The sequence below is a fragment of the Tyto alba genome, unplaced genomic scaffold (genome assembly GCF_018691265.1).
Source record: "Tyto alba isolate M040663 unplaced genomic scaffold, T.alba_DEE_v4.0 Super-Scaffold_14, whole genome shotgun sequence".
Classification (NCBI taxonomy): Eukaryota; Metazoa; Chordata; class Aves; order Strigiformes; family Tytonidae; genus Tyto; species Tyto alba.
Genome location: NW_024881276.1, coordinates 58,306,843 through 58,329,697, shown reverse-complemented (window position 1 = coordinate 58,329,697; position 22,855 = coordinate 58,306,843). Strand labels below are relative to the sequence as shown.

The window sequence follows — 22,855 nt, the reverse complement described above, 5'->3', positions numbered from 1 at the left end:
CATCCTTTACCTCCAGACCCCTGCGCGCACAGACAGCTGCGGCAGAGGCAGAACAGGGCGGACGAGGGCTCCCTGGTGCCACATCCCCGGGCAGAGCCTCCAGCTCTGCGACTCTTGCCTCTGCTTTCTCTCCTTCCCGTCCCCGGGGAGGGTGACGGCGGCTCCCACCACCCCTCACGGTGCCCGCTCTGCCCCCGCCAGGGCACTCACTCCCTTCCACCACCCGATTCGCACAGCCAGAGCGCAACCCTGCCAAGTCAGCTGTGAACGAACAGTAGGTCCCATGAGGTGGGCCACATTTCTAGCATTCCCTCAGCCCAGGCCACAAATCTCATCTGCGCTAGAAACCTCCACGAAGCCAGATGCATTGTTGTAAAACCTGGCACGCCTGCAGTCCTCCTAACACCCCAGCACAACAGTGCTTCTGCCAGCACAGAGGCTCTGTGCCAGCACTTCAAGTTCATGTGTTCAAATCGGTGCCCCCTCCGCACTGCTGGCCTCTCTCACATGGACAATAACAGCTGCTGGGTCAGACAGTCCTGGTGCCACAAACATCCGCCCACTGGTAATGCACCCACAGCTGCTGATCAGACCTGCGTGCCCTGTCCTGAGCCCTCCCGTGATTCAGTGCAGTATGGCAAAATATTAGTGCCCTGTAACCGCTTCTCCAGGTCACAAGCTCGTGACAACACAGACAAATGTCAAGCCCACACTGCTGCATGTTTTGTTCCTTTTGTGCGGAGCTGATGGGTTGCACGCACTTTGACAAACTCTTCTGGGCTTTTCAAAAGGAGGAAGCAGCAGCCAAAAAGCTGTGCTGAGCATTTCTCACATGATCCAGCATGGGAAAGGACCAAGGCAGAAGAATAATTAGCAAGGTCTGTCCTCAATACCTCAGACCCGTAGGGGTCAAGACACTTGCAAGTCAGGAGGGACTGACCAACTCCCTCTAGTCTGATATAGAACCTCTAAAAAACACCTCCAGCCTTTCTTTAGAGACCTCTGCCTCATGCTTCACTGTCTCACCGTGATGTAATGAACCACTTCGTAGTAGCTGTACCAGAATTGACAGCATTGTAAGCAGAACACCTCAGTGCAAATGTCACTTCTCATCATGATCCATACCAGGGTTAATCTACACAGAGACAGACAGTCTTGGGACATCAGCTGCTTCACAATAAAGTGCTGGCTTTAATACCAGCAGCTGCTATCTCCCCTTAACCCGAAGCAGCCCATTTCCTGGTGTGGTATGTCGCACTCAAGATCCTTTCTGCTCAGAGCTGTCTCCATCCAGCAGCTGCCCATGCTCATCCTCAATTCTTTTTATTGGTCCACCCCCACACAGACCAAACAGGCTGAGAAAGGCTGGCTGTGTCACCACCACCCCCCCTACCCCCCAACCCTGCAGCACTGCCAATACCATTTAAGCCTTACCAGAAACACACAGCTCATGTGAATGCTGTGGTACTGCTTGTAAAAGCTATTGGAGAGGGAGTGTCACACCAGCAGCCCTAATCTCAAATCTTTCTCATCCTCACATTTACCCTGAAGGGAGAGATTTTTTACTGCCTGCTGTGACAGCATTTAAGATGACTCAAGTGGAGCCATGAAAAAAGATGTCCCCAAAGGACACAGTCAGAATACTTGTCTCATACACTGTTTAACAGAGAGCAAGAAGTAGGAGGGCAGAACAAAGTGACACTTTTCACAGCAGCAGGGTCACATCCCAGAAGGTCCCACTGTGGGTCTGACACCTTTTACGCACCCAGACAGGCTTCCAGTTCCTCAACTCCAAGACACCACTTTCAAAAGCCCAGCTCCTTTCCTGGGGTAGCGAAGGGAAGAGGAATCTGAGGAAGCAGTGAGTCGAGTGTTATTTTTCACCTCTGTTGGGAGAAGCAGTTTTGCTCCAGTCACACCGGGACACAGGGAGCCCCTGTAAAAGCTAGCCCGGCACAGTGGTCTGACACACTGCATCTGTGCTTCCTCCATTTGCCAACTTCCTGCCAAGTGAGAGGGGCTCAGGAGAACTACAGCAAAGAATATAAAATATGAGGTGAACAGATTAAACAGATTTAAGAGTTACGCTTATTTTCATCCTCTCATGCAGTTTAATTCCAGATAGTTCTCCCAGCCTGGCCCGAAGTTTCTAAGCTTCAAAGAGAGCAAAGTCCTATCAGCTATGCAAGCTGCAAGGTAGAGCCCTAAAACAACCGGGCTGGGGAAGGGGGGGCATTTAGAGTTACAAGCTTCTCCCACATACGCTTGGGCTTGCCTCCTCCCTGTGCAGAAAAAGAGGAAAAACTCCCAAAAGCTACACAAACATATTTAAAACTTTAGGAAGTTCTATGACTTGGCAAGCAATCGCATCTTCACTTTCTCAGGGCACTCCTAGAGACACAGAAATTCATAAATTAAACAAATTCCATGCACAAAGAGCCCCGGATTCGTCTCTCTCAAGCACATCTGGAAAAAGGCTCCCTAGGTGTCTCACTCATCCCTACACACACAAAAGAGAGCCTGTCCCGAGTAAAACCAAGCAACACCCCCTCCCCACTGCTGGAGCTACACAGGAGCGCTTGGCTGCCTCCATTTCACGGGGAGAGAAGAAAACTCACCAGACACGCACGCGAACGTCTCTTCAGCGAAAGGGAAAAAAAAAAAAAAAAACAAAACACCCCAAGAAGCATAACCATCAACCAACCTTAAAGAGATCGAGGGCCTTTGTATGAGGTGAGCAAACCTCCCGGCGGGAGCGGCAGGAAACCCGCACCCCCCGACGCGGGCGCGCAGCCCCGCTCCTCAAGGCCAGCCCCGGGGCTGCAGACAAAAGCTTTTTCGCTAAGCCGAGACTCACCTCTAGGGAACGAGGTTCGGGGAGGGGGGAAATGCCTCCCCCGGGCCTACAGATCCCAGGGCTGCCGCTCGACCGGCCCCCGCCCGCCCGCCTGCTGAGAAAAGCAGCGGGAACGAAAGGTGGGGGAGCTACTGAGCCCAAACGCTTCCTACCAACTCGAGAAAAAGGCCTCGCCCAGGCAAAGTTGTTTGACCATAAAAGGAGAGAGGCTGCGCGAACAGCTGAGCTCACTCACTGGGGAATGTGGCGATGAGGTAACCGCGGGGAAGACGCGCACCGCCGGCAGCTCCGCGCTGGCATCTTGTGCGCGGCCCGCTCCGGCTCTGCGCGGGAAAAGCGGGGGGGGGCGGGAGTTACTTTCTCTGCCTACCTGCGCTCAACGAAGACAAAACGTTTGTCGGGGGGTTTTTTTCCCCCCAGGCCTCTCCCGCCGCCTTACCGCGGCCCCTCCCTCAGCGCTCCGCCTGTTCCGGGCCGCCCGGGCCCCCGCCGCCCGGCCGGGGCAGGGCCCTGCTCCGCCCGCCTTCCCCGGCTCCAGGGCCGGCCCCGACCCGCCGCGGCGCCGCCAGCCGCCGTGCTGGACAGCTCTGGCGGGCCGGGGCCCCTGCCGCCCTCCTCCTCGGGCCACCCGGCGGCGAGAGCAGCGGTCTCGCACTCCCCTCATCTTCCAGAAAGGAAAGCAAACGTCAGATGACTCCACCGTGCTTGCAGTGGTTGCGAGGCCAACGTTACACTGTTTTGCATCAAACACTAGCCACTTGAATCGATTTTGTGGATTGCCTGGGCTGCACATCGGTTTTATTTTTATCCCAGTGCTGGCCGGGTGTCCGGCTCTGCTCTAGACCAGGGACAACCTGACCCAGCACAACAGAGCATGTAATTTTCAACCCCAGTCTTTCCTTCTTGCTTCCGAGCCTCTCGTTGAGGAGGGATACCAGCAAAGACAAATTTCCCGTGCTTTGCACGATCGCCGTGTCTTTGGAATTTGGCTTTAATATTGGGGTCAATACCCCTGCTGTTGCAACTTCCCTGGAGAATTACTGTATTTGGTAATGCTCTGGAGATCTGGGGCTTGTCTTCTGCCAGAATTTACCTATCAACGTAAGTACCTTTCAGTACTTGTAATTTACTCATGGCGGGTAAACTACAAACCACACTGGTTAGACTCCCAGTGTGCACTACTGAAAAATACTCACGTTAGAGAGCTATGAAAAGAAGTTCGCCAAGGCTTAAGAAATTCACTCTAAACAAATCTTTAATTTTGCAGGCAAGGTTTGCACAAAGAGGTAAACTCTAGCTGATACAGTTTGAAAAATTAGGCCCTCTGTGAGGTTTTTGATTTTTACATACCATTATGAAAATGTCACCCATAGCAATGTGTGGCACCAAACATCTCACTCCTTACAGAGCTGCAACTGTTGAACTATCAAACTATGGCTGTGAATTGCTTACAGATAAATAGCTGTTGTATAGGGGCTAAATAATTCTGAAATTACTGCCGCTTTTGTTGGCATGGCATCAGCCCAGTTACCTCACATAATTAATGCACAAAGTAATTCTATAGGATAAAGAAGGTACCTCTGGGCTGGGTCTTCTAACACTGTTGCTGTTCTAGTGCAGACAATCTTTCTCCCTCTTGTTCAGGTGAAGAACTAAAAAGTTACAAATTTTTAGCTAAAAAGCTAAAAAAAGCTAAAAAGCTAAAAATTCAGTGCAGGGCTAAAAAGATTTCATTGTGGAATCACTAACCAAATTCAGGAACATCACAGCTCACCTTATACAGTCAGCCTGACCTCAGAGTACTCTGCCACTGTTTCCTGGGCTAGGCCTGGCTGCAGAGAAAACAAAGAATGTCTCAGACTGAGATTTAAAAAGTGCTGAGAGAATATGAAAAAAAAAATCTGTGCTCTCATACTTTCTGGTTACATCCCCATAAATCCACATGCTTGCATGTTTGATTGTCTCACCAATGTGGTGATGCTAAAAGCTAATGAAGGCGGATCAAGTGCATTCGGGATAGTAAGAAGAAAAGCAGACTCTCTTAGACATTTGGTATTATCTCCTCACTATGAGGAAACAAATACAAAACAGAGAAGTGGTTAGCAGGTTGGACATATGAAGGCTAGAATTCTCAAATCAGAATACATCATAATACACAGGGGAAAATTTAATCTGATTTCATGCTTGCCATATAGTGGATTTAAAGTTTGTGCTTTTGTAATCAGAAATGAAGATGAACTAGCTTCCCCAGCTTCCCTGTTAGTTCTGGTTCCTCTGGAAAGAAAATAAGAATTTCCTTATGCTAGCAACCCTCCTTCATGCAATTCTTTGCTTGGAAGAGTAGACATTTTTCTGCTGCAAACTGAAATTAGTGCCTTGAGATATACAGAGCTGTAGTCAATCTCATTAGTTGAAGCAAAGTATTAGTCCTGTATACGTATTTAGCTGTCTGGGTACAGAGATGGATCAGCAGGTATACTGAGCTTGATGTGCCAGACCTTGTAATTTCTGGGATTGGCAGCAGTCCTCTGCATAAAACACTTTGGCTGTCCCATGCCATGAAAAAAGTGACCTGGTGTTTTGGAGCGTATTGTGGTGTGAATGCTACTTTGCACCATGGGTGAAATGAGAGCACACTACAAAGCAGGTGTTGGAGTGATTTAGAATATGCAGTTCTAGCTGGACACTTCTTTGAGGTGAGTGACAGGAAGCCCCAGTTCTGGCTGTCAAATCAAAGTTCAGGAACTCTTAAGAGTTCAAGGAACCCACCTTAAAGAGACTAAGTTTTCATGGAGACAGATATAAATAATCTTCACTGGTAATTAAGCTGTGCAATGCAATAAGTAAAAAAGAGTAATTCCATACAGAAGTGATGTGTCAAATTCAGGTACTACACTGAGTATGCTAACGGTTGTTAGGTGCCTATAAGATGAAAATACAAATAGATATAAGAGAAGAAAAAAAAAAGCCCTTGAATGCAAAAGGAAGGGTTATTTGCAAGAACACTATCAAGAAATGAAACTTGTCAGGCAGAAAGTCTTACCTAGATTCAAGAGGGTTCAGGTAGCTGCAGATGTGAATCTGTGTTAATAGGTTTAACATGAGAGGAAAACAATCTGGATGCTGGACAAGATGCTTTAGTTGTGTTAATAATGTAAAACATCTCCACCTGTACAATTTCCATCCATATCAACAGATCAATTAGTGTTATTTTATCTCAGTGTGAGTTAACAATTAGTGATGCCACGTGGGAGTCCATGTTCTTCCTAACCAATAAAAAGTTCTGACTCATATCTGTGTTGCAACTCTGATACTTCTTTAGTCATACAACTTCTGTTTAGTCTAATTACATTTTGTTGATTAATGCTGTTACTCATAAGGTTCCCGTCCTGTATTAAATGCTATGCCTGGGCCTGGAAGGGTTGGGAATATATAATGGGTCTGCTTGGATCCCTGGGCCAAGAGGTACTGGTGAGGTTAGGCCCACCCTGTCCAGGGCAGGGCCACCTGCAGGAAATTTTTTGGATCTGTACAGACCAATGGATGTACTGCACCGTGGGAAGAGCTCTCCTAGGATCTCTTGTGCTCCCCCAGCACAGCCCTCTCCTGGTGTTTTCCTCCCTCCCTCCCTCCCTCCCTCCCTCCCTCCCTCCCTCCCTCCCTCCCTCCCTCCCTCATACTGGGTGTTCTCCATGTGAAAGGCTCCATCTGGCATAAGTTGACAGTTGCCATGGTTGTTGCTCCCGGTCCTCGTAGAGGCTCTGATGTACACAGAGCTGTCTTTCTCCTGACCGAACAGCAGTTCCAAGTTGGAATGCCTCAGCCCCATTGCGGGATGCATGTCGACAGCTGGGTGCTAAACACAGGGAGATGCGCTGGGGACAGCAGAGCCTCTGGTCCTTATGAGCCTAGTCATCCTCCTGCATCTGTGAAACTGGAACACAGTCAGGAATGCTATTTGCAAAGGTCATGAATTCTCCTGGAGAAGTCCCTGAACAACCAACTACCCAGGGTAGATAACTAGTGTTTCTCTGCTGGTTCCCTTCAAAACTGAGTCTCCTGTGCAAAGCACGCTTTGAAAGTGTCCCTCCCCAAGAAGGGGAGCTGTTTAGCAGCTACAGAGAACCTCTGTGATCTCCGAAATGTGTCACTGCAGGTCTTCAAATCCCTCTATGAAAGTATCACATAGTACACACACACACCTATGTACATACTTCAAAAGGCCATTCTGGCCATACACACCCAATTAGATTACCCTGACTGAAACACTGGAATAAGCCATAAGCTGTAAACGAAAAACCCCAAACCCTTGCCGTGCCAGGAAACCTTTTTTAATGAGACAGATAAGCCATATACAAACAAAAGGGAGCAAAGTATCTCTGTGGTCTGACCTTGGTCATGCCAGCAAGAGACAGGAGATCAGAGTGGCCAGGCAGCCAGGGTGTGAGAAACGAGAGACAAAGGAGTAGCTGTACAGCAAGCAAGACACCCGAGCTGAGTGCTGATTGGACATAGCTATGTGCATCCCTGCAGCTGCAAAATAAGAAAATACCATCTGAAAAGAGAGAAGTGGAAAATTACCAGCACTGCCCCACACTGCCCCAGAGATCTATATAAGCTTTATTGTTGTATTAATAAACGGTTCAGCTTGATTCAGCTTGGATCTAAGCTTGAGCCCGTGCCTTCATATGCTGCAGACGGTGCCCACCGTGGGGCGTGGATAGGAGGTCGCCCGACTGAACCAAGGATCGACATTAAGGAGTTTTGCGCAGCTGCTGTCGCCTCTCTGCAGGACAGAAGGTGAGCAATCGGGAATGAGCCAAAATGGGTAGTTCGCTCACAAGGGAGCAACAGAACAATTTAGATGTACTACAGCGCATCTTAAAAGAACAGCGCCGAAATACATCAATTCTGGAGCTAGTCACGCTCCTGGATTGGGTCTGAAAAAAACGTTCCCGAGTTTCCAGTTCGAGGCACATTTAATAAAACCGTATGGACTAATATAGGCACGAAATTGTGGGAGGCTGCTACTGACTCAGACAAAAAGGCTCTGCCGCATTTAAGAACCTGGCGGCAGGTGTCAGATTCATTAGAGCAACTGAGGAAAAAGGCTAAAGCAGACGCTTCGCCGTCTACTTCAACCTCTCTGCCATGTCCTGAAAATATGACAGCAGCCTCTGAGCCAGAGGACCCTTTCGATCCTGGCCCAGTAAACACAGAGCAAGGAGCCGGACCTCTTTCCTCCAGATAAGAATGAGAACAGCCGCGGTGGTGAGAGTAATAAGGGAGAGATGGAACGATCGTGCCTGGGAATTCTAGACAAATGCCAATGGGAAGCCCTCTCACAGGGGGACTTAAGACATGTTGGGTGCTTTTCCTGTTATATATCGGCCCAACCACCCACCCCGGTGGGATCCATTGCCTTATGAAGCAGTTAAAGAATTGAGGAAGTCAGCCAAAGAATACAGGCTGCAACCAGCTTTCACTATCAACTTATTGCAAGCCACAGCTGATGCGTATAGGATGACCACTCGTGACTGGAAGTCACTACTCCGAATGATTATGACCCCTATGCAATACACGGTTTTTATGACAGAATATCAAGATCTTGCTACTGCTAAAGCTTTGGATAACTTACAAAATCTGCTAGCTATAGGAATGGATGAACTAATGGGAGAAGGAGCCTGGGCTACTCCACAATCTCAGGCACAAACTGACAGAGCGGGACTTGATCAAGCGAGACTTAGTGCTAAAAGCAGTTCGGCGAGTGCCTGCCCCTAAATCATGAGTCCTCATTTGCGACTATTCAGCAGGGCCCCCAAGAATTATATTTAAACTTTTTTGACCAACTGCAGAATGCCCTTGAGCGGCAGATAGAAAATGAGTCAGCAAGAGATACACCGCTTAAACAGCTAGCATTTGAAAATGTGAATGCTGACTGACGAAATGCTCTTCAGTTAATTAAGCGAGCTAATCCCACAATTACAGACATGATCAAAGCATGTCAAGATATCGGGGCTGAGTCACATAAAGCAACTCTTTTGGCAGAGGCCATGCAGTCGCAGCTAACGGTCACTGCTGTTCAGAAGCAAACTTGTTACGACTATGGGAAGCCAGGGCATTTTCGTCAAGATTGTAAAGAAAAGAGGGGAGACTGCTGAGCTCCTGCCTGACCTTGCCCACGCTGTGGGAGAGGATTGCATTGGTCGAATGAATGTCATTCTAAATATAACTCGCAGGGTAAACCACTGGGAAAACTGGGAAACGGGAGAGCGAGTGCGAGGGTGCGCGCTTGGACAACAAATACGCCTGGTCCCCCGCAGCGGCACAGTGGGCCTGCCATTTACAGCCAGCAACCGCTGGAAGTGCAGGAACGGACCTGGCCGTCAACAAGTCAATAACCATAAAAGATTCTTCAGTTCACCTCCTCCCCACTGGTGTTACGGGGCCAACTGGCCATGGGAGAAGTGCTCTTCTTTTAGGGAGATCCTCCAGAACATTAACAGGACTTTTAGTGCTCCCTGGGGTCACTGACACTCACCACCAAGGCAAAATCAAAATTATGGTGAGGACTCCATCCCTGCTGTACTTTATACCTCAGGGGGAACGAATCGCACAACTGATACCTTTTACAGCCCAAACAAATAAGGGGGGGGGGGGGGGGGGGGGGTAAAGAAAAGGGGGTTTTGGAAGCACAGGGAGAGCAGCCATTTTCTGGACTACTTGGGTAACAGGGAACACCCCCCCCCCCCCCCCCCCCCCACTTATTATCCTGTAAGATAAGAGGACAAATATTTAAGGGACTTGTTGACACGGGTGCGGATGTCGCTGTTATTAACACCTCCAGCTGGCCAGTTGAGTGGCCCCTGCAGCAAGCAGCGACAGCCACTGTGGGGGTCGGGGGACCACAACAGCCAAAACAGAGCGCTCATCTGCTCACTACAGAAGGTCTGGAGGGATGGGTGGCTCAGGTCGCTCCCTTGGTGCTCCCCGTTCCCTGCATCCTTTAGGGGAGGGACGTCCTGCAGCAATGGGGAATGTACTTGAAGACAAATTTGTGATCGGGGCCACTGTTAAGCAGCGGCCTATTGCCTTCACTTGGAAAACAGAAACACCAGTTTGGGTAGATCAATGGCCCCTGAAAAACGACAAACTGCTGCACCCCCACCCGCTAACAGAAGAATAACTGGAAGCAGGGCATATAATTCCTACTGCTAGCCCCTGGAACACTCCTGTTTTCACCATACCAAAAAAGTCCAGAAAATGGAGACTGTTGCATGACCTGCGTGCCATTAATGCCATAATAGAACCTATGGGGGCTCTTCAGCCTGGCCTCCCCTCCCCTTCCATGATTCCTCAGGACTGGCCATTGATTGTTATCAATCTTAAAGACTGTTTCCTCACCATTCCTTTACACCCTAATGATGCACGGAAATTTGCCTTCTCAGTTCCCTCAATACATCAACAGGAACCAGAGCAACGATACCATTGGACTGTATTGCCGCAAGGAATGCTGAATAGCCCTACTATCTGCCAACTTGTGGTGGCTAATGCAATCCAGGCTGTTAGGAAACAGTGGCCTACAGTCATCATCTATCATTACATGGATGACATTTTGTTATCTGCTGAGAAAACAGCGGATCTACAAAGGGTGGTGAAAATGATATGAGGAGCTATTCAAGACACAGGATTGCAAGTGGCAGAAGAAAAGTTACAAAAACAGGAGCCTTGGACGTACCTCGGATGTAAAATACTATCGCGGTCAGTACAATCTCAACCATTACAGCTAAACCCACAGCTCTCCACTTTAAATGATCTTCAGAAATTACAAGGAACTATAAATTGGATAAGACCGCTGTTGGGAATCGCTACGAAACTCCGCACCCTCTTTTCCAATTGCTGGAAGGAGATTCAGACCTCAGTTCTAAACAACAGCTAACATCAGAAGCAGTCGCCTGCCTGCAACTAGTTGCTGATGCGCGGCGCAATCGACAAGGTGGCAGATACCGTCCATCTCTCCCAGTATCACTGATAATGATACCCAGCACTTTTCAACCATACGCCCTCTTATCACAGTGGAATAAAGAACAGAAAGATCCCTTACTCATTTTGGCATGGATTTTCCTCCCTCATTCCTTTTTGAAAACAGTAATGTCAAAAATAGACGTGTTCTCAGTTCTGATCCAAAAAGGACGGCTGCGCCTCCACAAACTTTTAGGGAAGGACCCTGCAGTCATATACCTGCCTATGAATAAAAGAGACCTGGACTGGCTGATCAATGAATCGCTACCAATACAGACTGCACCAGCTGATTATACGGGCCAACTCCCCATGCACCTGCCTAGGCATGCGTTACTGAACTCTTTAGGTGATATCCCGTTACAAGCCCCTGTTCTTTTACCACAGATCCCGCTCGATAATGCTACTGTGGCATTCACGGACGGATCCGGTCGCACGGGCTGTTCTGTGGTGGTCTGGAGAGTGAATGACGGGTCGTGGCAGCAGGATGTGCGAGTGGTGTCGGGGTCTCCTCAGGTCACTGAAATAGCAGCCGTCACGCAGGCATTTGAGTTATTTGAACTTGTAAAACTAAATATTATCTGTGATTCTCTTTATGTTGCTGGAATAGTCCAGCGAATGGAAGGAGCTTTCCTGAAGGAAGTTCCTAACCCTCTTCTTTTTTCACAGCTCAAAGAATTGCACCAGCATATTCAGAACCACACGCTCCCTTATTTCATCTTACATACTCACTCTCATACACTGCTGCCTGGACCCATCGCAGAGGGAAACCGTAAAGGTGGACAGCCTGACTGTTCACCTTGCAACACCACAATTACTTCAACAGGCTCGCATCTCTCATGACTTTTTTCACCAGAACAGGAGGGCACTACAAAAGCAATTTCAACTGACAGCTGAGCAGACACGCAGCATTATAACTGCTTGCCCTGACTGTCAGTCTATTTCTCCTCTACCACAGGTAGGGGTTAATCCACATGGTACCTCTCCACTTCAAATCTGGCAAAGTGATGTTACCCATTTCCTCAACTGTATGCCCCACTCCTTGCCACCAGCAAGACAAGCAGTATATTTGGCTGTTCTGTGGCAAATATTGCTTGTCAGAACTGCCTGTCAAAGAAATAGATGTCAGCCTGCTAATTAGAGTTCCCGTGTGTGGTGCAAGCCTCTTTCCACCCCTGAGTGCCATGCTCTTTCAATAGAAGTCTCCTTTCTTCACTTCATTATGTAGCCTTGCGAGCATGGCACAAACAAACTATGCTCCCTTCTGCAAATTAGTGTAATCAAATAGATTTATGTACTCAACAGAGTTGGGTGTACACCTTGTTGCATCCTGGGTGGTTTTGACAAAAAGTTCCAGGAATAATTTCAGTGTCTATGTGTATTTGGGGGAGGCTGTCGTGTCCCTGGAAAAGGGTTCTTCCCCCACATCCTCCCTGTGACAAAGCTGAGAACCAAAAGGAGGCTCTTAATGTCCTTGGTCTCATGCTGAGCCTCCTCCTATGTCATATAATAGGAGTTCTGTGATGGCTTCCCAGAGAAGCATCTGGTGCAGCTGCTCAGTGCTGGAGGGACAGAGATGCTGAGCTACAGTCTCAGTAACATTAACCTGGAACAGGATCCTGGTCACTCCAGTCCCCATGTGGCCCCTTTCTATCCCAGTGCTATTATTTTCTTGCATAAGAAGTGAGATAGCCAGATAAGCAGGGACAGGCTTTGGAGACTGCTAATTCTCTGTTTTGTGGTGTGCCTACGAAGATGTGCCATGCATATGCCAGGGCACATTGGACTTGTGAGGCACATTAGGAATACATAAGAAGATTGTTCTGGTCAGAAAGAATGAAGCCCGGTATGGTCCACACTTGCATTATCTATAGGGTGTGGATCCTGAAGGAAACTACCCTCTCTTTTGAGCCTCAGAAAACCGAGTAATTGGTTAACTCCAGACAAATTCTGGCAAAACCTAGTATGTACTCAGTGTAGATGATCAAGGAACCTGAAGCAAAGCAACAAACCAACGAAACAGACAACATAGAATACGGTCCAACAGTCTCCTTGCCAAAAATATCAGGCCAAATGTTATCTACACAGTAAACCACAATTTGAGTACAGCTTTGACTACAGACCAGGCAAAAAGCTCTGTTTCATGGGGTTGTCAGGATAGTTAGCAGGGCCTTGCAACAGAGCCACTGTCCTTTCAGTGGCAGCTAGGAGTCTGTGACAAGTGACAACTTACAGGAGAGAGCTTGTCATCAAGCAGAGCACGACTTTTCAGTAGGTTGAAAATACAATGGCGTGACAGGCCTTACTGAAGATTTGTGCTAAGTTCATTCTGTATCTAGCAAAGTGGTCAAGAACTGTGTGAAAGCCACTGACTGTGGAAGATAAGGTGATAGCAGTTACAGGCCACCACTGCCAGCACTTCATAGCTAGTCTAAACGATATTGAGAGATCAGTAGCCACAGCTCTTGTTCAAATTGCACAAGAGGTCCTCGTTCCATCTCGTATTACAAAGTCATTGACAATTTGCATGTTGGGTTCTCCAGAGGTGTGCTGAGATGACAGAGGCATCGCCTGATTTCTGGACCAGTTGGCTATCACCCCTTTACACCAATGCAAAGAGCTCTTCCTCTCAGCTGTGAACCATCTCTGCCTGTCCATAGTAGATGCTTGGGCAAGGGCTCAAGACGTAGCATTAAAGAACTCAGCTATGGATGTACATTTCTGGAGATGCATTTTCTTCAACCAAGGCATTCTCCAGTTGCTTTGAGGAAGGCCAGCATGATGACAATGTCTCCTAGGTACTTGGCAAACCTCCTGAGCCTTTGCTTCCAAGTTAAGGGTTACTTGGAACCTCTATCTAAAATACTTCAGTTTTCATGTCAACAACTAAGTATGCATTTAGCCAGTTGAAATCTACGTGAAGGTCATCTGCATTCAGGCTTCATATGGAAATATACTTCTTCCCTAGGATTCTTGAGTCCCAGGTAATGTTTGTGACAGTGCTGGCTAAAAGTTGGGAGCAGAAGGTAATGAAATATGTCTGGAAACTAAGCCAGCAGAATCTCATCAGGCTGCTGATGAAAATAAGGTGGGTCAGGTTATGAGGAAAGCCCTATCAAACCATTTTCTGCAGTGTGACTGATGGTTTCAAAGACAGTGTCAGACTTGCTGCTGCCTAAGAAATAATTGCTCTTCCTGGGCCTCCCACCAAACAGCTTTCTTCCCAACATCTTGGTACATAGTATTCAAAGTCATGAAAAGAATTGCTGGGTCCTACCATCAATAATCCTTTTGCTTCCTGTTTATTTGGCCTTATGGCCGTGCCCTCCCAAGGTGGTCATCAAGCCTCTATCTTAAGAATATAAAACAAAAATGAGATTTTATAAAAAAGAAAGTATTGAAAACATGTTTTTGAAGTAAAACAGAAAATATTGTGGGTTTGTGCAAGCATGTGGTAAATTTGAAACAGTGCAACAGCCACGTATTCAAACAGTGTATAGGCAAGCAGTGTAAGATGACGTAGCCACAGCAACCTCAGATGTAACATTCAGAAAGGGAAGGAGTTATCCTTAGTTGGTACCAGTTATCCACTTGCTTTGGGACACACTGGATAGCCTGTATTCCTCCAGTACAGTAAAATGGTTCCAATGTTTTCCTGATCGAAGAATGAGGAAACCTCCATAGAGGTCCAAATTTGAATGTAAATATGGGCTACTGTCTGTATCCATTCCCTCCCAAGTTTCAAAAGGACACAATCCACAGGGGCTAGACTATACACTGAAAATGAATCTTCTGGAGGAATGGGACAGAGCAGGGTACAGGGTACAGTTCAGTACTGAGAGGGATGTTTTGAGAAATATGGATGAAGGTCTGGTGTGGTTGAAGCTGTTCACTGCCTTGAACTCCTCAGGCTTGGTATCACTGCAGACAGATATCAGCACTTTGGTGCCAAAAGCCTAAATTCAAATTAATGACCTTAGCTTGTGGTCAAGATTAGAGGGATGCTAATTTGTAGACTCTTTTTGACTCTCCTGTGTTCCATATTCTCAGGCTCCTGGCTTGGTTTTGAGGCTGGAATGACTCCCTCATTATACTCAAATTTCATTTTGTCTTTCAGCCTACACTGATGAGAAGCCTACAGTATATTGCATTCTATCTGCTTTGCTCTCTTACCAGATTATACCAGAGTCCCAGAGTCTCCATTTGTGTTTGATTGAGACTTGAAAATTGTTCTTCTCCAAATTCCTGCACCACCAAGCAAGAAATGGAATTTCAAGTTACATAGTTGGTGTCTGAAGAACTCCACTCTCCTAAAGACATTATTTATGTTATTTGAGAGGCCATGAGATCAGAATTCTTCTCATCTACAGTTGTTTCAACTTTTTCTCCCAGCTGACAGTAAATTGAGGAAGAAGTAGTAAATATGAAAGGATGATAAATGTTCTCTTACCTACTGCAGATTAAAACCAACTTTGGGGAGACAGAAAGGAGATCAGCCTTCCATGAGAACAGAGAAAAGCTAAGATCCCGCAAAATGCAGAAGACAAGCTCTTGCATTAACTGCACGTTAATTCAGGTCTCCTTTTTCCAAGGCATCAGCACTCCTTCATATGTGTGGGAAGCAACGTGGTTACCAGTTGCTGCACATAATGCTGCCCTGATTGATGGCTATTGTCTTTACTTTCCTGTACATGGACTTCAGGGCCTTTGCCTTAGCCCAGTACCGATATCTATGCCTCTACAATGCTGTGCGGTGCAACAATAAACATTATTATTCCATGAGTTTCTAGCGGCCGTCTCTTGAATTGCATTAGTGCCACAAAACCCAGCAAGCCAGGCAATTTCTTTCAAGGACCAGCTACGATCACAACTGGTTTGAGGTCAGGATGCCTCCTAGCCAGAAGCACCTGAGGGTACCATCAGGATGTCAAGGCTTGCAAGGCAATAAGAAGAAAAGGTAGCAAGGCAGCCTCTTGAGATCCTGTTCCTCAAATTTCTGTGGAGAACACAGAAAGAAGCAAGGCCCAAATGTGCTTATTAATGTGACTGTCAGCAGGTAACAACATTTGACCTCAGAAGACTGGTAAACACAGATGGGAAAGGAAAGGTGACCTCCAAATAAGCACAGAGGCAAGCATTCTGGATCCCACCATATTCCTTATAGAGTGCAGCACAGAAGAGCAGGTAGATGCATTCACATCTCTAGAGACAGCAGCAGGCCTGACTTGATTCCAAAAATAGTTTGAGTCAATGTTGATTTGCCAGAGCCTACTCACAGCAGCTGTGTGCTCTATGTTATATGGCAGAGAGTACTTTATGGAGATTTTTTAAATATGAGGGCCATTCTTTCAGTGCATGAATGAACAGTTTTAGTCGGTATTTTGCTTCCAGATACATTATACTATCATTATTCCAACCATAAGAATTTGGCAGTGAGGACAGAATCATAAGCTTTTTAAGTAAGTACTTTCTTTGTTCAGACTTGATTTTAGGGTTTTGGGTATTTTCATGTTTTCATTAAGATTTGTATAACTCCAAAACCACATTGCAGAATAAAGCCTTTATTTTTAAAAGAGTTGATATCTACGGTTTCTGTGAGCTTCTAGTCCCCCATCTCCAGTATATCAAAAGGAGAAAGTAAGGAGATGACAACTGATATTTTGTAAGGCTAAAAATATTGTGCCTTTTTATGTAACACTGTGAATTTAAAAAGCACATTAACTATTTGCAGATTATTTTTTTAAAATGCAGTTTGAGGACCACAACTAGTAGATTCAACTGACATTTTAGGAGAAGTAGCTGCTGTATGTTTCACCGTGTGGAAATGAAACGTTCACTAGAGAACGAAGTAAATGTTTTTAAAAAGGCAAAATAAAACTCAGACTGCATCAAAGATGTCGGCACCATAATATACACCTCACACTTATGCCATTGGTGACATTTGTTTTCCTAGTGCATACCACATACCCTTTTTGACCCTCCAAAGCCACCTCCTCAGACCTCCCCTCTTGGCATTACCTACCTGATAGCGAGGAACCTGCATACTCTCAGTGTGGCTGTCAGAGATTCACCAAGTTCACCTTCTCTTGCATTCCTGGAATTTCCTTTCTTTTTTCCTCCTTATTTGTTAGCATCTGCTGAGGCCTTCCTGTGAGGGACGGAGTGGGAAAGAGTCCCTTGTCTGTGAACTCACTCATCTTCCCATTTCATGTGCCACTGGAAAAGCCCCAGCCCATGGCAGAAGAAACTGCAATTTCAGAGCATGGCTCAGCCTACTTCCAGTCTCATTCCATGTCAGCAGGCATTTAGCTGAGTGAGACACAAGGTGAGGACATATGAGGAAGCAGAATAGATTTATGAAAGATACTTGCCAGAATGGTGTTGCTGAGTGGGTGAAATCTGTGACAGATGAAGTAGGCTAGACCTGCTAATTCTTTGATACTGAGCTGCAGTTCCAGAGAGTGACGGTTCTCCACGCTCAAATGGAAGGTGATGCATGATCACACGCAGTAGGTCAGTGTGCTACAGAGGCACTGGTGAAATGCTAACAGAACAAACTGCACCACTGCAGCTCCCCATGGTAAATTCCTTTTCTAGGTCTTATGTAAAGTCTAGAAATGGGAACTGTATGAAAGATGAGATCTCACTTAATATATATAGAACAGAACATGACACTTCTGCATGACTCTGGATAAAAATCAAATGCGGATGAAGATACTGAGAGAACATTACACTTGCCAAATATCTGCAAAACAGCAATGTTGTTCTGAAAAACCATGAGGCTACAAATCCGTAAGAAAAACTAGTAGAAGGCAAGTATCAAGATAAGGTGAGAAAAGAATGGTGAACACTGAGCACTGAACATTTATGTAAGTGTGTAACAATACACCAAACGTATGTATTATAAAAAAAGGTGATTAAATTTAATAGAACACCACCAAATAAGTGAAGTCACACAACAGGGATCTTGCAGCAAAGCAGGTATGGGAGTACTGTTAGATTACAGGTAGCCCACTGCTTGCCTGCTCTTTATGTATTGGAATGACATACCTCTCCACTGTAGAAATTCTGCAAAATTTATTTCAGAAATACATTTTAAAAAAAATTTAACTTGCATTGAAATGAGTGTGTTTTTAAGGTATCTGGCTAACATCAAAGTATTTCATTCCTCTGAGTAAGACTGTCCTTAATTTGGGACACTCGTCAATGATCAATTTCCAATAGATGATACTAGGACATCCAACACGTGTGTCTCTACTTTGGCAGCATAGGCTAATTTGAAAACTCACCACGCAGGGGAAGAGGAAAAATAATGTTTTGGTGCTCACCATTACATCTCTTCAGCAATATGGGACAAAATACCCAGGAGGATTTTTTCATAAATACACTATTGATGCGGTGGATTGATTAGTTCTGTCTCGGCACTGAACTAATATGCTCTCATAGTGGTTTTTATGACCTCTGGGTGTAGGCAGAACGAGATCACATGTGCTCAGATGTGCGTGTAGGTAAGCATGAGCTTATATCACAACATATAATGCAAATATATCCAACATCTATACCTCTGCCTATTGTACTTTCTAATCTTCAGTTGATTCACACAGCCTCAAGTATTTTCCCAGTTTGAAAGGACCCAGCCTTCCACTTATAAGTTACACCACTTTCAAGATCCAAACTACACTGGCACTATTTTTTTTTTCATTCTTCGAACCTCATAAAAAGCCTTTCTGTTTGTCTCCTGCACTGAAGGAGCTTTGAACAAGAAAGAACAACTGTGTGAGTCATTTTGCTATGTGATTTCCTTTTCAGGCCACATGAAAATCCTATCAGTAGCTAATACAGCTTGATGCAGAATTAAATCTTGTGGCATCTACTCTGTTACTTCTATGAAGCAATAGCAGAGGTCTCTGCCAGAAGCAGTATTTACTGGGGAATCCACACTGCCAGTGGCAGGAGGCCAGAAGAGAAGCATATTGGAACAACAGTCCCCAGAGGACGATTCCTGCCTCTATAGATCTGATACAGATACTATTTTTGTAAACATCTCCTACTCATGAACTTCATACTACTCAGTATATTTTCCACAGCTGAAGACACATCTTGCAAGAAGCATTTAGGAAGTTTCTCCATGTCTTTCTGTGATAGTAGTTGGTCAGGCCACAGGATTTTAAACAAGGCTTTTAAAAAGGATCAGAGAAGAAGTTGGTGAACAATCATTTGCCAGAGCCTTTTCATGGGAGGATAGACGTAGTTGCCAATGAGACCTCTGGGGACAGGAACTAATGTTAGGATGAATGACAGACAGAAGGAAGACATTTAAAATTATTTGGGGGTTGGCAATGTTTACTTGAAACTGGAACATTATGTCATAAGATTTATATTGGTAATTTTTCTCATTTTAACTGGCAGCTGAGGGAGGTGACAGGGGCACATTAACTACTGTGATATAATCTGCATCCCTGATAATTGATGAAAAAAATAAATTTACCCAGCAGGTACAGCAGTGATAATAGCTCTATATTTTATAAGCAGTGTTTCTTCGGAAGAAGCTGTTCCAGTATTTATAAGATCTTTATATTTATAGAGAGCTGTAAGGAACATCTGGAAAGAGTAAGTTTAATAGATCCATCAGTGGCTTATAGAAAAGATAAACAATGCTGAATGTGCACCTCTTAAAAAGCAAACAAACAGCTAACAATTTACAGCACAAGTGTGTCTTCAAGGTTACAATGGAGGTGCCTCAGTGTGGATTTGGAACAAGCTGCTACAAATCAGTGCTTGTTCTGAAACTGTTCTGCTTTGTGCTGTTACCAGCCCCTTTACCAGGCACGAGGTCTCTCTGTCTTTAGATTTGTTTGAAGTATGTTTTCCTGCTCAGACCCAGAGTGACCACTCTGCCTGTGTGCGGGGTGGGGGGGGGAAGAAACTGCTGGAGGCACAGATCCTTGTCTGTTCCCAACTCACCTTGGCACTCAACCTCAAAACCACGTACTACTCACCTAGGAGCACATGCTTAATGACTCGATTACGGTATCTTATTCAGTTTCTCTGTTGCTTTCATGGCAAAGGTGCAGGAGTGGGGGAAGGCAAAGGTCAAGGAAGCTTTTTGTTGCCCTTACACCAGCAGTATCTTTGACCTATTTGGGGCAGACCCGAAGCTCTGCTCTGCAAACAGAAGTTTGTAACAGCAGCAACCTACAGTCCATGACAGCTCAAAGGCAGCCATGCTCTTCCTTCTCTCCTGGCCAGCATGCCTCTCACAACAGGGTTGATGGAGGGGGAGGTCTACAGCTCTACAATAAACAGAGGGGCACATAATTTCACCCATTGTACAGAAAATTTAGGAGGTTGCAAGTGGCTGTTTCTTACCGCTTCTTTCAAGATACGCAGCTATGTAAGAATCTACCCATGTTTCTCTCTCTAGTTACTTAAACGTCTACATCTCCTAACCCTGTATGAAAACTTACAAAGATCTTTCAGACCAGCATTTGAATCAGCACTTACAAAATGTATTTTGTATACAATTTCCTACATGAAATTATAGCCTCATTGTTTAAGAAAATATTCAGAGCCTGTCACTGTGTTTCAAAGAAAAACGATTTATGTTTTGTCATTTACCTCCTGTTCCTTGCAGCAGCAGTGGAAATACTGTTGCTCAGGTAGAGCAAGGACAGAAACTGTGGGGGACTGCTAGATTTAGGCTCTGAGTCCCTTGTTCAAAGATTCAATCCTGTCATTTCCCTCCTACATGATTATTCTCATGAAATCATATATTTCTTCAGAATTTAAATAGCTAGTTTTCTTATGTTACTGTATGATAAATGTATTTTAATGGAGTTTAGGAAGCAAAAGGTAGGTATCGGCTTATTAAAAACTAGAAACTCTTCACTGATGTTGAGCTTCCTATTGGAACCTACTGTATGGAAGAGCCAAACACCTGTGTCAAAACTGATAGCTTAGTCTAACGAAGTCTTCCCACCTTCTGATGAGAATTACATTTACTTCAAATATGGAGGTTTATGTACACAAGGTCCATAATGAGTAAATGTATGAGTAAGAACCAAAAAATGATGAAAAGTCTATCCTTTGATTAAACTGACTATGCTACAAATGGCAGACAAAGCATGGCTGTAGGTGCCAAGACAGGCAGTGCTTCCAGCAGCTGAGTGACATTGACTCCAAACAAACAAACAAACAAAAAAAACAACAAACCAACCAAACAAAAAAACCCAGAGAGAGCTGGTGGCATCACGACATGGGAGACAGCCATGGGACAGGTCAGTAGTTCTATGGAGTGAATTAACGGACACTTGGGTATAATCCTCCTCCTTTACAGTTCTCTTTCTCTGCTGTACATGCCTGACACTTGCCTTGAAGCAGTGTGAGTGCTTGCCAGCTCCCTATGTAGTATACCACCTCCCTAAAGCAGCAGAAGACAAACCCATCAAGAACTGGAAAGCTGCTTTTCAGGCTGGGTAAGTGCTAGCACTTGCTCACCTGTCTGTGGAATCACAGGCTGAGGCAGATGTCAGAGCAAACTGATGTAGGTATTTTAGCTTAATAAAAGGAGAGCCAAATGTGCACTAGCTAGGATCTGGGGTATGACTCTGAGCTCGAGACAAAGTGATAGACAAGCTAAAGCACCACACAGAATGAATAAATTAAGAAGAGTCAATGTGATTTACCTGAAATCTTCAGTGAAAAGCAAACCACGGCAGAGATCACTTTGGTGTAGAAAGGAGGTTCACAGAGGAACAGATTTAGATTGGGTGGGTGGGTGAGGGGGAGAAGGTAATTAAAATGAAACCAGAATCTCTCTGAACCGAAGAAATTGCCCACAGCTGTGTCAGTAATACATCTTCTCAGGCTAGGATGAGTTGCAAATGCTGTTTGGCGGGGTTTGAGGTGAAATTCCTGAGGACAGCTGTCCTGATCAGTCTGTCTACAGGAAACTGTGGACGACAACAGTTGGCTGGACAGCCACTAGCTTAAAAATTATTTATCTGAGACAGACCTTGTGTCCTAATATTTCCATTCCAATTTGCTTCTCTTTCCCCTTTCCTCACATCTAGCCCTGGAAGTCAATATAGATCTGCTGAAACACCTCTGGTTAACATAAAGTTCCACCAGATCTATGGTTTCCCAGCATTTTTACAACTTAGGTTTCAAGAGTACAGATACATCAGGAAAAATAGTGAGTCATTCAGAAAGACTAGATGAAAACTGATAGGTTTGGAAATATATGGGGGAGGTGGAAGGAGAAGTAGAATAAGGAAAGAATTCTAACAGTGGAAAAACTTCATCCTCAGCGGAAGGCTAATGTGCTGTGCTCAGTGATAAGCATTATAGCACCAGAGCAGACTCTCACTGGCCTCCGGCACCCAGACAGGAGAATATGATCTCTTACACTTCAGCTGTGTCACGTTCACCATACTTAGTAAAGCTTCAATACCACAAAGGGAAAAAAATATAATAGCTGCATATATGCAGACACTGTTATCTTTTTTTTCTGCCCATGCCCTTCCTACATACATTTTAGTTTGTAAACTGACTTTGTGTGAGTAGACTTCCTGCTTATTGTTTCAGACAGTCAGGCAAAATATGTACTATGCGAAGTCCTTTTTTTTTTTAATCTTTCTTTTTTTCCTTCCTTAGGCTGACTGTAAATTGTGAATGGGAAAACGAATTAACTTACAACGAATTAACTTACCTATTCCCTATTACTGCTGTTAATCTGGGCTGTTCAGCTGTCTTGAGTGACTTCTCAGCAATGCAGACAAAAACTGAATTTTCCAGGCCCAAGGATTAGAACAAAATGGCTCATTTGGGACCGGCAAAATTCAATTTGCTGTTAACTAGAGATTGGTGGAAGGAAGCTGGTGAGATCAGTGAGGCTTTTGGGATGAAGGAAGCACAAAGGGACGGGGAGAAATCATGAGCATTTCAGAGTAAAGGCGTAAGGAGCAGACCGGGGAAGCA

General features: G+C 45.4%; 1 protein-coding gene across 5 annotated transcripts in view; it reads right to left on the bottom strand.

Moving 5' to 3' along the window:
- Positions 1 to 22,855, bottom strand: part of ZYX (zyxin) — a 32,439-nt gene that overhangs the window by 8,688 nt on the left and 896 nt on the right. Inside the window, exon 2 of one of the 5 annotated variants that reach the window (XM_042788726.1) lies at positions 16,899 to 17,024. The exons of 2 other annotated variants lie outside the window; for them this stretch is intronic. The gene's annotated coding sequence lies outside the window, so the exon portion shown is untranslated. Of the gene's footprint in view, positions 1 to 2,857; positions 3,016 to 3,227; positions 3,354 to 16,898; positions 17,025 to 22,855 lie in introns of those variants that run through there. 2 more of the 5 variants (XM_042788723.1, XM_032997521.2) reach the window with 2 other exon arrangements.